The sequence below is a fragment of the Myotis davidii genome, unplaced genomic scaffold (genome assembly GCF_000327345.1).
Source record: "Myotis davidii unplaced genomic scaffold, ASM32734v1 scaffold272, whole genome shotgun sequence".
Lineage (NCBI taxonomy): Eukaryota > Metazoa > Chordata > Mammalia > Chiroptera > Vespertilionidae > Myotis > Myotis davidii.
The window spans coordinates 33,972-47,963 of record NW_006283634.1 but is presented as its reverse complement, the minus strand read 5'-3'; the positions used below and the strand labels follow the sequence as shown (position 1 = coordinate 47,963).

Here is a 13,992-nt window from a genome sequence, read left to right as displayed (position 1 = left end):
CCCCCCCCCTCCCCCGCCAGCACCATGAGCAGCGCCTGAGCCTCATGCGGAGTCTCCAGGTAACAGAACTGTGTGGATATGGCTGAGTAAAGACAGCAAGAAAGAAACCAGGATTCCGACCAAACACAGGCGGAGGCAGCGCCCTGCCGCAGACAGCTCTAATGAGTATGCACCTGGAAGAGGGGACGGCACCTTTGACGCAAGCAGGGAGATGGTTATGGAAGCCAAGACTATTTTTTTAAAAATATCTTTTTATTGGTTTTTAGAAAGAGAGGAAGGGAGAGGGATAGAGAGAGAGAAATATCAATGATGAGAGAGGAACATCATCGATCGGCTGCTTCTTGCACGCCCCTAGGGATGGAGCCCGCAACCCAGGCATGTGCCCTGACCAGGAAATGAACTGGCAACCTCCTGGTTCCAGGGTCCTTGCTCAACCACTAAGCCACACAACAGGGTGCCAAGACTACTCTGACCAGTGAGGCTGCAGAGGCTGTGGCAGACGCGATGACTTAGGACACACAGTGGCAGACAGGCTGTGTAGTGGACCACAGGGGGGATGACGACAGAGAAAGCCGATGGTAGAGAGACCAACACGACAGGTGGGACGTTTAGTCGAGTAGCTCCAAAGATGACTACCCTCAGATGCTCGCAGGCTGATGACAGAGGCCCCACCACACCCTGAGTTTAAGCAGAGCCTCAGAGCTCTCCTGGAAGAGGACTGTTCCTCCGGTGCCTCCGGTCTGGCTGCTCATCTGTGGAGGACAGTCTGCAGACCCGCTCGGGGAGGACGGGAAGTATAAGAACAGCGGCAGAAGCCCAGGAAGAATTGCGGCCTCGGCTGGATGAACCAAAACCAGCACGCCAGCCTCAGCAACACAGCCTGCAGAGTGAAGACACTCGGGCTCAGGAGCAACCCGGACACCAGTGAGTCATCTCAGACAGGGACCTCAGCCCCATCTGTCAGAGGTCAGACCAGAGGGCTCGAAGGACAGAGTGAGCTGTCCCCGGAAGGTGAATCCTCAGGAAAGCAGAAGACTGGCCTCTCCACCCCTGAGACTTCCAGACCTGACTGGCTGCTCACAGTAAGGCTGGCCCTCCAGCAAGGGGGGTGGATGGGGGTGGGTGGGTCACGTGTGCATCCTGCCTGAGGCCAGAGCAGAGATCCACCGAGAGGTGGGGAAGTGGCTCCGGCTCAACCATCTCAGGAAGGACCAACCTGGGAAGATGAAAATCAGGTAGGTGGGGGCATGTCCCCAAAGTGGGAACTCCTGCAGGTCCCGGAGTGGGGATAAGGACTATGGAGGAGTCTGAAAGGAAATGTGGCAGAGGATCAGGACTCCAAACCTGCACCTGAGCCAACCACACCTGAAAAATGCAGCCCTCAAGGTCAGGGCTGTAAGTGTGCTGCCCGCCAAGCTGACTGGGAAGACCAACACGAGGGGAAGAGATTTTCCTATGTATTCTTTTATGATGTTTGAATGTGTTTTTTTAAATTGTATAAACATTTGTAAATTATACTGCCCTCCATAATAAAATACTATTTGTGCAAGTTTTAAAAAGCCTATAAACAAAAATTATAAAACTCGAAACAAAGAAACATATTTGTGGAGACACTGTTATAAAAAGAGGTGATTTAAGAAAAACAGTTCAGAACAGCAGTCACTTCGGGGCTGGGGAGAAGCAGGCTTGCGGGGTCACAGCAGCACCCACGGCAACTCTAACTGTGCGGGGACTCCCCTCGCTCTTAAGGGGAGTGGTTAGTTCCCAAATGTTCGCTTTCATTACTAACTTCCATATATTACATATAAACCGGAATGCTCAAATTACGAACTTGAAAAATCTGAAGAATGACAGAAGGCAAGGATGGTGCAGGCGAGGGTGGGTCAGTACCCTTGGGGGATGGGAGGTCAGCAAGGAGAGAAAGGCACAGCTTTCATGGAGGCGTGCACTCAGTCTGCCAAGGAAGAGACACGCCTCCCTGCGCAGGACTGAGGACCCACGGCCAGGTGAAGACATTCATCTGCGTGGAAGGAGGTCAGAAGAAAACCGAGGGACATGATCAGTGAATTAGACAGAAGGGTACTTGTAGAGAATAGAGACAAACATGCACAGGGTCAGTTCTTCGAGAAGAACTGTGATGTCTGAAACACTGCAGGCCCTAGCCTGTTTGGCTCAGTGGATAGAGCATTGGCCTACCGACTGAAGGGTCTGGGTTTGATTCCAGTCAAGAGCAGACCTTGGTTGCAGGCTTGATCCCCGGCAACCAATCGCTGTGTCTCTCACATCACTGCTTCTCTCTCTGTGTTTCCCCCTCCCTTCCACTCTCTCTAAAAACCAATGGAAAAATATCCTCGGGTGAGGATTAACAAAAAATAAGAAAACACTGTGCAGACTGGGAATCTGGGCCAGCGAGTGAAGGACCGTTCCTTCTACTGCTGGGTCCCCAGCTCCCATCCAGGCTGCTGCTGCCTTCACTTGGCCACCAAGACCCCCCACTCTGAGTGCATGCCTCGATGACTAGGAGCAGTCGTCTTAAACTGCGAGACACGACAGACATGGTTCAGAAACGGCACTGTCTTCCTTGAAAGGGGATAGACACCGCAACTAAAATGGTTAATGTCAACAGTTCCCACACCTCATTCACAGCGCCCGGTGAGAGGGGCGTGGCTCTGTCTCACCCAGGGCGAACCCAAGCACAGAAGCAGTGCAAGTCTACAGCCCTGTTTTCCATGATGACGTCATTGCTGGGCCCACACAGGCATAGTCAGTCATCAATACGTATGGAGTCTGACGGTTAAACATGGTCTCAGTTTAAAGAGCTGCCACTCACTCACTCTGCACCAGGAACTGCACGGGACGCTGGGGGCCTAGAGATGCGTACGACCCGACTCCTCCTGCCAAGGGGCTCATAGTCTAGTGCAGAGATGAACCTGCAAACAAAGAAAGAGCTTTCAGGTGACCGTTACTGAAACAGAGAGAACATGAAGGGGCACATGGGGTGCCCGGGGAAGTGGGTAATCCAACCTGCAGGAACGAGAAGAGAGAACACAGCCCAGGGACAAGGACATGCAGGGAGCTCGGGAGCCTGAAAGCTCTAGGGAACTTAAAAAAGCCTGAAATCAAGCCCACACCAGTATGTCTATTAAAAATAAGTATAGCCCAGCTGGTGTGGCTCAGTGGTTGAGCATCAACCTATGAACTAGTCAGGGCACATGCCCAGGTTTTGGGCTCGATCCCCAATGTGGGGCGTGCAGGAAGCAGCCGATTAATGATTCTCTCTAATCACTGATGTTTCTCTCTCCCTTCCTCTATGAAATCAATAAAAAGATATTTAATATCCTTCTGGAGTCCCCCAGTCCCCTCAGCCCCACAGCCCCCCAGGGCCTCCTGGGGCTCAGGTAACCAGGGCCACCCGAGGCTTGTGCTGCCAACAGTGGCAGCAGCAGAGGTGTGATGGGGCGTCACCTTCCCCTGATCACTGAGTTGCCTCCTGCCCCTCCGGGCTCCCGGACTGTGAGAGGGGGCAGGCCGGGCTGAAGGACCCCCCCCCCCCCGGAGGCCCCCCCCCCCCCAGTGCATGAATTTCCATGCATTGGGCCTCTAGTGTATGTATAAAATAAGCCCCTAAAATGAGCTCTTTAATTATAGGCGACAAATAATTTACATCTTCTGTTGGACTTCACGGCTGGTATGCTTGTAGTAAAACATTCATACGTGTGCAAGCCCTCCTATCGCCCCAGCCTTAAAGGACAGCATGTGGGCTGAGGTCTCCTGAGAGAAAGGCGCTGCAGGCAGCTGCCACGTGTGGGCGCACTCACGCCGCTCACCTGAAGCTCCAGAATCAGCTGTCCCCCTCCACATCGCAGGTCCCCAAACCTGCTGCCTGATGGACCCTTGGGCACTCATCAGCACCCCCTCCTCAAATTCTTCTTCAGTGATTTTGCCTTTTTTACACTTCTTCAGTAGTGTGTGTTATTCAGAAGTTCCTCCATGTCCTCATCCTCAAATTCAGAACCCACCTCCTTTTTCCTTTTTTTATTAATTTTCTTTTCCTTTTTGGCCTTCTGCTTCGACCAAGCTTTATTTTTTACGAATTTTCTCCTCCCTTCATTTTCTGTTTTCTCTTTTCTCTGCTGCCAGCTGTTTCAGCCTCTGCTTTTCTCTGGTTTTATCTTTAAATGGAATGGCGTCTGTGTTGATGTCCACAGGCACGAAGTCTGGAAACTGCTTTCCTCTCAGTTCCGGCATCTTTGGCATCTTCAGCAGGGCACCAGCAGCAACTCCCAGAACCCCTCTGCCACATGCTCCATAGTGCACCCCACTGCCACTGCCCTTAAAATTCAATACTCCTGTTCTTTTAACAGTTCTAAATCTTGGTTCGTTTCTAGATTCCTTTTTTACTGCCAATTTTCAACCATTTCCAAACTATGTGAATTCCTTGCTCTCAAGATTACTCTATAGCCCAAGATTAATCTACTCTACTCTATCAGTGATATAATGAATACAAATTCCTTGCCCTTATGAGATCAACAAACATCTGCATTATTACCGTGTGCTCTTCACTGCAGTGATTAAAAGACTTGCTGAATTCAACATTATGCCACCTTAAATAACCCATGGCTTGTACCACCCTCATCACTGCTGCCCACTAACTTCCTAAAGCTAGCTTCCTCACTGCTCCTCAACACAACTTCTCACCATCCTTTGACATTCAGCTCAAGTGTCATCTCTCCCTTTCCAGTTTTTCTCTCCTTAGTGGCTCTGTTTCACAGCACTGAAACCCTGCTTATTTCTCTATCTCCCTATTACACTGTACATTTTTTATTGCGACTCATCTTTTAATAATTTTTTAACTTTTAGATTACAGTTGACATATAATATTATATTAGTTGCAGGTATAGGACATCATGATTGTACATTTATATAACTTATAAAGTGATCACCGATAAGTTTAGTACTCATCTGACACCATACATAGGTATTACAATATTGTTGACTGAATTCCTTATGCTATATTTTACATATCCATGACTATTTTGTAAGCACCAATTTGTTCGCCTTAATCCCTTCACCTTTTTCACCCAGTTCCCCTAACCCTCTCCCATCTGGCAATCATCCAAACATTCTCTGTATCTGTAAGTTTGTTGTTTTGTTTGTTCGTTTGTTTTGTTCTTTAGATTCCATATATAAGAAGAATCGCATGGCTTTTCTTTCTCTGACCCACTTCACCCAGCATAATACTCTCTAGGTCCATCCATGTTATTGCAGATGGCAAGATTTCACTCCTTTTTATGGCTGAGTCATATTCCATGTCTTCTTTATCGATGAATGCCTGGATTGCTTCCATATCTTGGCTACTGTAAATGTTGCAATGAACATAGGGGTACACAGGCCTTTATGAGTTAGTGTTTTGGGTTTCTTCTTTTTAAAAATATATTTTATTGATTTTTTACAGAGAGGAAGGGAAAGGGTTAGAGAGTGAGAAACATCGATGAGAGAGAAACATCGATCAGCTGCCTCCTGCACACCCCCTACTGGGGATATGCCCACAACCAAGGTACATACCCTTGACCGGACTCGAACCTGGGACCCTTGAGTTTGCAGTCCGATGCTCTATCCACTGAGCCAAACCGGTTGGGGCTGTTTTGGGTTTCTTTAAATGCCCAAAAGTGAACTTGCTGGGTCCTTCTTTGTCCCATGTCATAGCCTTTGTTTTAAAGTCTATTTTGTCTGATATAAGTATTGCTACTCCTCCTTTTTTTCATTTCCATTTGCATAAAATGTCTTTTTCCATCTTCTTACTTTCAGTCTGTATATGTCTTTTGATATGAAGTGGGTCTTATAGGCAGCATACGTAAGGGTTTTGTTTTCTTATTCATTCAGCCATGTCTTTTGATTGCAACATTTAATACATTTACATTTAAAATAATTGTTTATATGCGGTTGCCATTTTATTATTCATATTTTTGATCTTTTTTTTCTTCTTAAAAGAACACCTTTTAACATTTCTTGTAATACTAGTTTGGTGGTGGTGAACTCCTTAACCTTTTCTTGTCTGGGAAGCTCTTTATCTCACCTTCGATTCTAAATGATAGCCATGCTGGATAGAGTAATCTTGGTAGTAAGTTTCTGTTTTTTCATCACTTTGAATATTTCTTGCCACTCTCTTCTGCCTGCAAAGTTTCTGTTGAGAAATCAATGGACAGTCTCAGATAACTAACTGGTTTTCTCTTGTTTTTAAGGTTCTTTGTTTATAACCTCTGCCGTTTTCATTATGTACCCTGGTGTGGGCTCTTTAGGTTCATTTTGTTTGGGGCTCTCTGCACTTCCTATTCTTGTATATCTTTTCCTTTCGTCAGTTTAGGGACGTTTTCAGTCATTATTTCTTCAAATTGGTTCCCAATCCCTTGTGCTCTCTCTTCTCCTTCTGACACCCCCATGATGTAAATGTTGGTAGGCTTCATGTTGTCTTAGAGGCCCCTTAAACTATCTTCTTTTTAAAAAAAAAATATATTTTATTGATTTTTTACAGAGAGGAAGGGAGAGGGATAGAGAGTTAGAAACATTGATTTTTTCTTTTTGCTGTTCTGACTGGGTGTTTTCTCTACCTCATCTTCCAAATGGCAGCCCCACCCAAGCTATTTCCAGATGCTTTTCCATATGAATGGCCTGTCCTGGCTCAGGCTTCAGACTTTGCTAAAATCTCTCAAACAAGCTGCAGCTGGTGACAGCATGACCCAAACCTATCAATAAAAGGTGCTAGCAGCAGCCTGCCTTGCTTCATAGATGGGCCTCTCCTGGGCACTTCCAAGCCCAAAACGAATAGCAAATAGCAGCCGTCTACAGATCCCTCTGTAGCTCCTGCTGTGTGGCCCCAGGCAGTGGCTGACTTTGCACTTCCCTGGAGGCCCTAGACAGTGATGGCGAACCTTTTGAGCTCGGCATGTCAGCATTTGAAAAACCCTAACTTAACTCTGGTGCCATGTCACATATAGAAATTTTTTGATATTTGCAACCATAGTAAAACAAAGACATATTTTTGATATTTATTTTATATATTTAAATGCCATTTAACAAAGAAAAATCAACCAAAAAAAATGAGTTCGCCTGTTACCTCTGACATGTGTCATACGTTCGCCATCACGGCCCTAGAGCCAGTGGACCCAGTGGATAGCTTCAGACCATAGCAGATTACAACTCTACACATCCATAAATGACACACTCAGTGAGCACCAAAGCCCCATTAAAGCAAGTCCTGCTCTACAGGGGTGTTTCCTGCACAGCAGCTATAGTCACAGCTGGTCCTCACAGCAATTGGCTTGGAGGTCAATCAACTCCTCCCAGTGATGCCAACAGCAATCAAGGCTCAACTACAAGACTGTGCATATAGCCCACACAGGGGCGCACCTAGAGTGCCCAGCTCAGGTGACTTACAAAAATATGAAGATAGTGTAAGGAGCCTCTGGGACAACTTCAAGTGTATCAACATTCCCATTATGGAGGTACCAGACACCTACAGGACACCTACTACACAAGGCCACTCTACCAATTCCAGGAGATATAGCAGTTCTGCCTAATACATAGAAACAAACACAGAAAAGCAGCCAACCTGTGGAGATAAAGAAACATGTCACAAATGAAAGAAATGGAAGCAAGCAAACTCTGGATACAGAGTTCAAAACCATAGTTATAAGGTTACCCAAGGATCTTCATGAGACCTTCAAGGATCTTAGTAAGAATACCAAAGACATGAAAAAGGCCAGTCAGAAATTAAGCATACACTAAAGAATAGTTTACAGGGATCCAACAGTAGAGTAGATGATTCCGAGAATCAAATCAATGGTTTGTAATATGAGGAAGCAAAAAACACCCATTCAGAAGAGCAAAAAGAAAAAAGAATACAAAAATATGAAGATAGTGTAAGGAGCCTCTGGGACAACGTCAAGTATTCCAACATTCACATTATGGAGGTACCAGAAGGAGAAGAGAGAGAGCAAGATATTGAAAATCTATATGAATAAATAATGACAGAAAATTTCTTCTACCTGGTGAAAGAAATAGACTTACAAGTCCAGGAGATACAGAGAGTCCCAAACAAGAGGAACCTAAAGAGACCCACACCACAATATATCATAATTAAAAGGCCAAGAGCTAAAGACAAAGAAAGAATCTTAAAAGCAGCAAGAGGAAAGCAGTTAGTTACTTACAAGGAAGTGCCATATGACTGTCAGCTGATTTGTCAACAGAAACTTTGCAGGTCAGAAGGGAGTGGCAAGAAATATTCAAAGTGATGAATAGCAAAGACCTACAACCAAGATTACTCTACCCAGCAAAGCTATCATTTAGAATTGAGGGTCAGATAAAGAGCTTCACAGACAAGAAAAATCTGAAGGAATTCATTACCACTAAACCAGTACTACATGAAATGTTGAAGGACATTCTTTAAAAAGAGGAAGACAAGGAAGAGGGAGGAAAAGAGGAAAAAGAAGAGGTAAAAAATATGAACAATAAAATGGCAACAAATACATATCTATCAACTATTGAATCTAAATATAAAAATAAATGAACAAGAAATCTAATGAACAAAATAAACTGGTGAATAAAGGCATGGAAGCATGGAAAAGACTGACAAATCTCAGAGGGAAAAGGTGGGGGGAGGTGGGAAGAGATTAACCAAAGATCTCACCTATGGACACAGCGAGTAGGGTGGTGAAGGCCTGGGGTGGGGCAGGAATTGGGTGGAGGGTGCAGTGGTGGGAAAAGCAGGGGACATCTGTAATACTCTAAACAAGTAAGATTTAAAAATTTAAAACAAATAAACAAACAAAAATGTCCAGTAAAAAAGTAAAAGATAAATGTTATATAAAATGCTTGTTTGATTTATTAAATACTCAAATGGCCAAAAGTATATAAACAAGAGAAAATTTCATTAGACATGAGACATGCTCTAGCACTAATTATTCAAAATAATTTAGAAGTCATATACTAATCCTCAAATTTTATATCAACTGGACTTTTCTAAAAGTCTTGGGGAACTACGGTTGCTTAGAACACAGTACAAATGATCCCATAGAAACACTGTAAACGCTGGTGAGCTAGCAAAGCCTACCAGACCCATACCAGCTGAAACACTTGTATGGTACAAGGAAACCTACTGTTCCACAGAGATGTTTCAGGGCTGCCACAAATACTATTTATGTGCATATGCACTGCTCCCGCAAAAATCAAGCAAAATTCCAAAAGAAATTTATGACAAAGAAAAAGCACTTGGCACGGTGAAAAAGCCTGACACATACCTATTCTTATCCAGAATCCCGGACCCCACTTTTGTGTTCATCACTGCATACTACTTGTAAATTCCGAAAGTACAGCACAAACCTCACCACTGCATCCACATGCCTGGTGCCCACGAGGGTCTGCTAATGAAGGACCCCTCGTGCCAACCGATACATGTCTGCTAATGAAGGACCCCTAGTGCCAATAGAATCTCAAAACAACAAGCAGGCTTTAAGCCAAAGAGCCTCATTTAGTTTCAGGTGGTTTGTTCAATGAACTACCATGCTTCTCAAATTGACTTTTTTCTTTAAAATTGTCATTAAGATGGGAAAAGGTACAGAAACTCACATAGAAAATACTCCTCCAAGAGCCACCAGCTTAGATAACACTGCCAGGCAAAAGCAGCCTTGTTAACTGGCTGGTGAGATAAAGCATCTGAATTCTCGGGCCTGGATAACCTTATTAAGGAATGAATGGAGCCCTAGCCGGTTTGGCTCAGTGGATAGAGCATCAGCTTGAGGACTGAAGGGTCCCAGGTTCAATTCTGGTCAAGGGCACATACCCAGGTTGCAAACTCGATCCCCAGTAGGGGGCATGGAGGAGGTAGCTGATCAATGATTCTCATCATTGATGTTTCTCTCCCTCCCTCTCCCTTCCTCTCTGAAATCAATAAAGAAATATATATTTTTTAAAATTAATAAATGGAGCACAAAGTACATGGTACTTTCTACTTTAGGTTTAGCTGACTAAAATCACTGCATGTTTCATGAAAACATGAAGTAGTGGCAATCATCCATAATCACACAACCTAACTCACAACTGTTTTCATTTTATACTATGATTTTCCTCAATACACATTTTTTCTTACAAAGTTGCAACCCTAGTGTACAATAATTTTATTTTCTACTCCCTACTCTCCATTTACAGTAAGAACTGCCCATTATGAACTTGATTGATCCCTTGGCCAACATCAGAGCAATTTAGGCGTACAGTTGTAAAACACAGGTTTGGCAACAATATTCTAGAAAGCCACAAGATGGTGATGTTGCTCAAAAAATGCAGCTCTAAAAAAATATAATTAAAATACATCATACCAACTTTCCAAAAAACAAGTTTTCCTTCACTCTAAGTAAGGGTTGTCAAAAATGTCTGTACTTTACTAGAAAGCACTAGTGAGGAGGGAAATACGTTCATCAAATTTAGCAGCAACTACTCTAATTTTAAAGGTAAAGAGTAATGGTCCCTAAATACAAAACCAAAACACAGGACTTGACACTATTATTGTCTTTTATCATACTAATTTCTCCTTCACTCCCTGCTCCATCACCTTCCTCCTCAGATCATAATAAAAAAATGAAATATGTTTTTACTTGTCATGCATTGGACTTTATTATTCATAATTACTGTTAATTTAGGGAGATGATTTCTATTTGTTTCAAAAGGATACTAAAATTTTTTTACATCAACAAAGGAGAATGCCAAAATAATATCAGCAACGAGAATCAGATCATTTCATTCTAATTTGCTATTATTTCCTCAATTTCTTATAATATGCAGCATTATGTTTACAATGGCAAAATACCAAAACTTTCCAAGCAAATACTATAATTTTCGCCAAGCCTTGGTGATGATCAGTAGACAACAGGTTTCCCACTCTTGTGCTGCATGACAATTAAGAAGTTTTAAGTAACACTGAGCATCTTAAAACTTGGGTTTCAAACATACAGAATCCACTGGAGTTAATATGTAGGAGAGCTGTGTGGTTCCTCCCAGACGCTGGAGCCCACCTCTCTGAGACCACCTGCACTCACAGGGTGTCTCAGTGACGCAGAAACACAGCCAGTCTTAACCTGGAATCCGAGTCAGGTCTCTGACTCCAAAAACAGTAAGAACAACAGAGAGCACTTACTGGGTGCCTACTGTACAAAAGAAACAACCTCTAACCTCAGAGTCTTAGTGTTCTTCCTGACAGAGGAGAACTGGGTTTCAGGAACTGGATGAGCCCAGGGCCACAAAACTAGTGACACAGGATTCTGAACCCAGAATTCTTGGGCTCAAAGCCAACACCCTTTTCACTGCATTGCACTGCAAAACAGACTATAAAACCAGAAATGCTGAGCTAAACCCATGGCTTAAACTGAACTGCTGGCCACATCAGTCACATGTTACTATTCTCTTATTTTTTTCCACTTAAGGATTCACAGTAGGGTGGTTTTGTGGGGCTTTTCGACCTTGTTATTGGAAACGCTTTTTCTTACAGCTGAGAGAGAAAGAACAAGTGGTCTTAAAAAGATAATGTGTCCAAGTGTGGAGCATGAGCAGGGAGAGGTCAGCAGCAGGGACTGTTTAAGACCATGTCCATGTGTTCTGGGAAAAACATAGGGGCAACATAACATTCTTACTTTGCAAAGATCAAACTTCACATAATTACATCAGTACAATCTCATATTTCAAAATGACACAAACATTTCCATAAGTAATTGGCCATTTGTTTCAAAGTTTGGTATTTTAAGAACATAATACTTGCTTACCAGACTTTTTCCCTTCAAACTCCAAGTTTTTAGTGTTTTGATATTCTTCAGACACCGCCTCCGATGGCAGCCAGCAGCCACACAGCCGGGCTGACGCTGGGAGGGGGCCACCTGCGCAGGGACAGGAGCGCTCACGTCAGGCCTGCGGCCAGCCGCTGTCCTCTGCACAGCACTGGCCACCCCAACACTTCCTAGCGTTTGCAAATACATTAAGAATTCTAATCTGCCAGCATTAAGTAGCCATGGAGACCTGCTAACCCTCCAATTCCTCGCCCTGGAAGAGCAGAGCGCACTGCGTGAGGTGCCGCGGAGACAGCTGTCAGCGGCCTCGGCCCTGGATCCAGGCTCCGCCTCCAGCAGCTGAGTGCACACCACACTGTGTGCAGCACGAGGATGCTGACACGCGGGGAAACCAGCACTGCTTCCAGCACCGGGACTAGCAAATCCCCTGGCTCAGGCACCCATCTGGCCCGAGCTCCACCACAGCCCTTCCACGCTCACACAGGCCACGCGCACAGAGGCGGCAGTCCCCGCCTCGCCGCAGGCCCTACCTCTGCAGTAGAGTCAGGTCCAAGCTACACTAGCGCCTGAGAGGAATCCACTACTGCTGAAGTTTTTGTTATAAATACATAATTTCAAGGTATTTTAAAGCTTTTCAAGTAGCAGACATACAGTGTTAATTTATTATTTACAAATACTCTTCCTAAGAACTTTAAAGCATGCTGTTAAGTATAAACTTTCATCTTAGAGGCAAATTTATAATGCAAAAAACAAACTTTCCAAAATGAGAAAATCAATTAAACAGCTAAAATTTTACTCCTAGAATACAACATTTCTTCTCAAGTTTAAAACACAGTAGAGCCCAGCCAGCATTGCTCAATGGTTGAGCATCGACCTATGAACCAGGAGGTCACCGTTCGATTCCCGGTCAGGGTACATGCCAGTCTTGCAGGCTCACTCCCCAGTGCGGGGCGTGCAGGAAGCAGCCGATCAAAGATTTTCTCTCATCACTGATGTTTCTCTCTCTCTCTCCCTCTCTCTTCCTCTCTGAAATCAATAAAAATATATATATATAAAATAAAGTAGAAATACAAGAACACAATTCTTTATCCATAAATCCAACAAAATCCCCAAAGCTATAAAAACTCAAGTTCCTTCATAACTTATTTGGCGGCAAACTCTGAGCAGACAGGTGGTTATTCTGTGTCCTTATTTGCAACACTTGAACATTTGCCAAGGAAAGCGCAGGATGCTGCCGCGACTTCCTTGGGGTGCTGAGTAACATAGCACATAGTGTGTTACCCTCCTGACACTATAATGATCCTGAAACATGCCTGCCATCAATGACAAGCTATTCTGAACCCATCCGAGTGAATATTTACTGACTCCTGAGCGCCAGGTTTAAGGCACACAGCAGATGAATATTACTACCACTTTACACGTGAATACTGTCTACAAACGCTAAAACGAGGGCTTTTCCTAAAGTGCACTTGACTGAGCTCGCTAAGCTGAGGGCCAGAATTCACAGCTGGGTTTGTCTACTTTAAAGCCTAAGCGCTTTTATTTATTTTTTAATATGTTTTTGTTGATTTTTTTAGAGAGAGAGGCAGAAAGAGAGAAACCTAGGTATGTGCCCTGATCAGGAATGGAACCGGCAACCTTTCGGTGCATGGGATGATGTAAAACCTAAGCTCTTTTGATAGCCAACACTTTAAAGGAAAATTGATCACAAAGAAAGTTTTTAAAAAGTTATAATTACCAAAACTTTTACCCTAGGAAAATGAAATTCCTGAGCACCACATACACTTTCCATTCTGGGTATTCACATTTAAATATCAAACGTTTCACCGCTCATAGGGCAAAGAGAGAGGAGTTTATTATACAGTTTTCCCCTCAAAGTACTGGCCACAAAGTAAGTGTACACACACAAAACAATAGGCTCCTCAAACAAATGCCAACTAATCCTTTCCACTCACGTTGAGACAGAGTCAGGGGTTGGCATGTTTTTAGTTGCTGTTTTTTACCACAAAATGTACTAACACCATAAAAATATGGTTGCTATAAACGTAGGTTAAGTTTTTCCACTAACAGCCCCAGCTGAAAGATCTGCCATTGCAATGACAGCTGTGATCACGGGACTGAAAAGGGTTTAAGTGACACCAACACAGACTGTCCTAAGCAAGAC

At 44.0% G+C, this 13,992-nt stretch overlaps 1 protein-coding gene across 1 annotated transcript in view; it reads right to left on the bottom strand.

Annotated features, from left to right (window-relative positions):
* Positions 1 to 2,924, bottom strand: part of WWP1 (WW domain containing E3 ubiquitin protein ligase 1) — a 63,195-nt gene extending 60,271 nt beyond the window's left edge. The window contains exon 1 of the mRNA XM_015565623.1: positions 2,835 to 2,924. The gene's annotated coding sequence lies outside the window, so the exon portion shown is untranslated. The remainder of the gene's footprint in view (positions 1 to 2,834) is intronic.
* Positions 2,925 to 13,992: the final 11,068 nt, after the last annotated feature.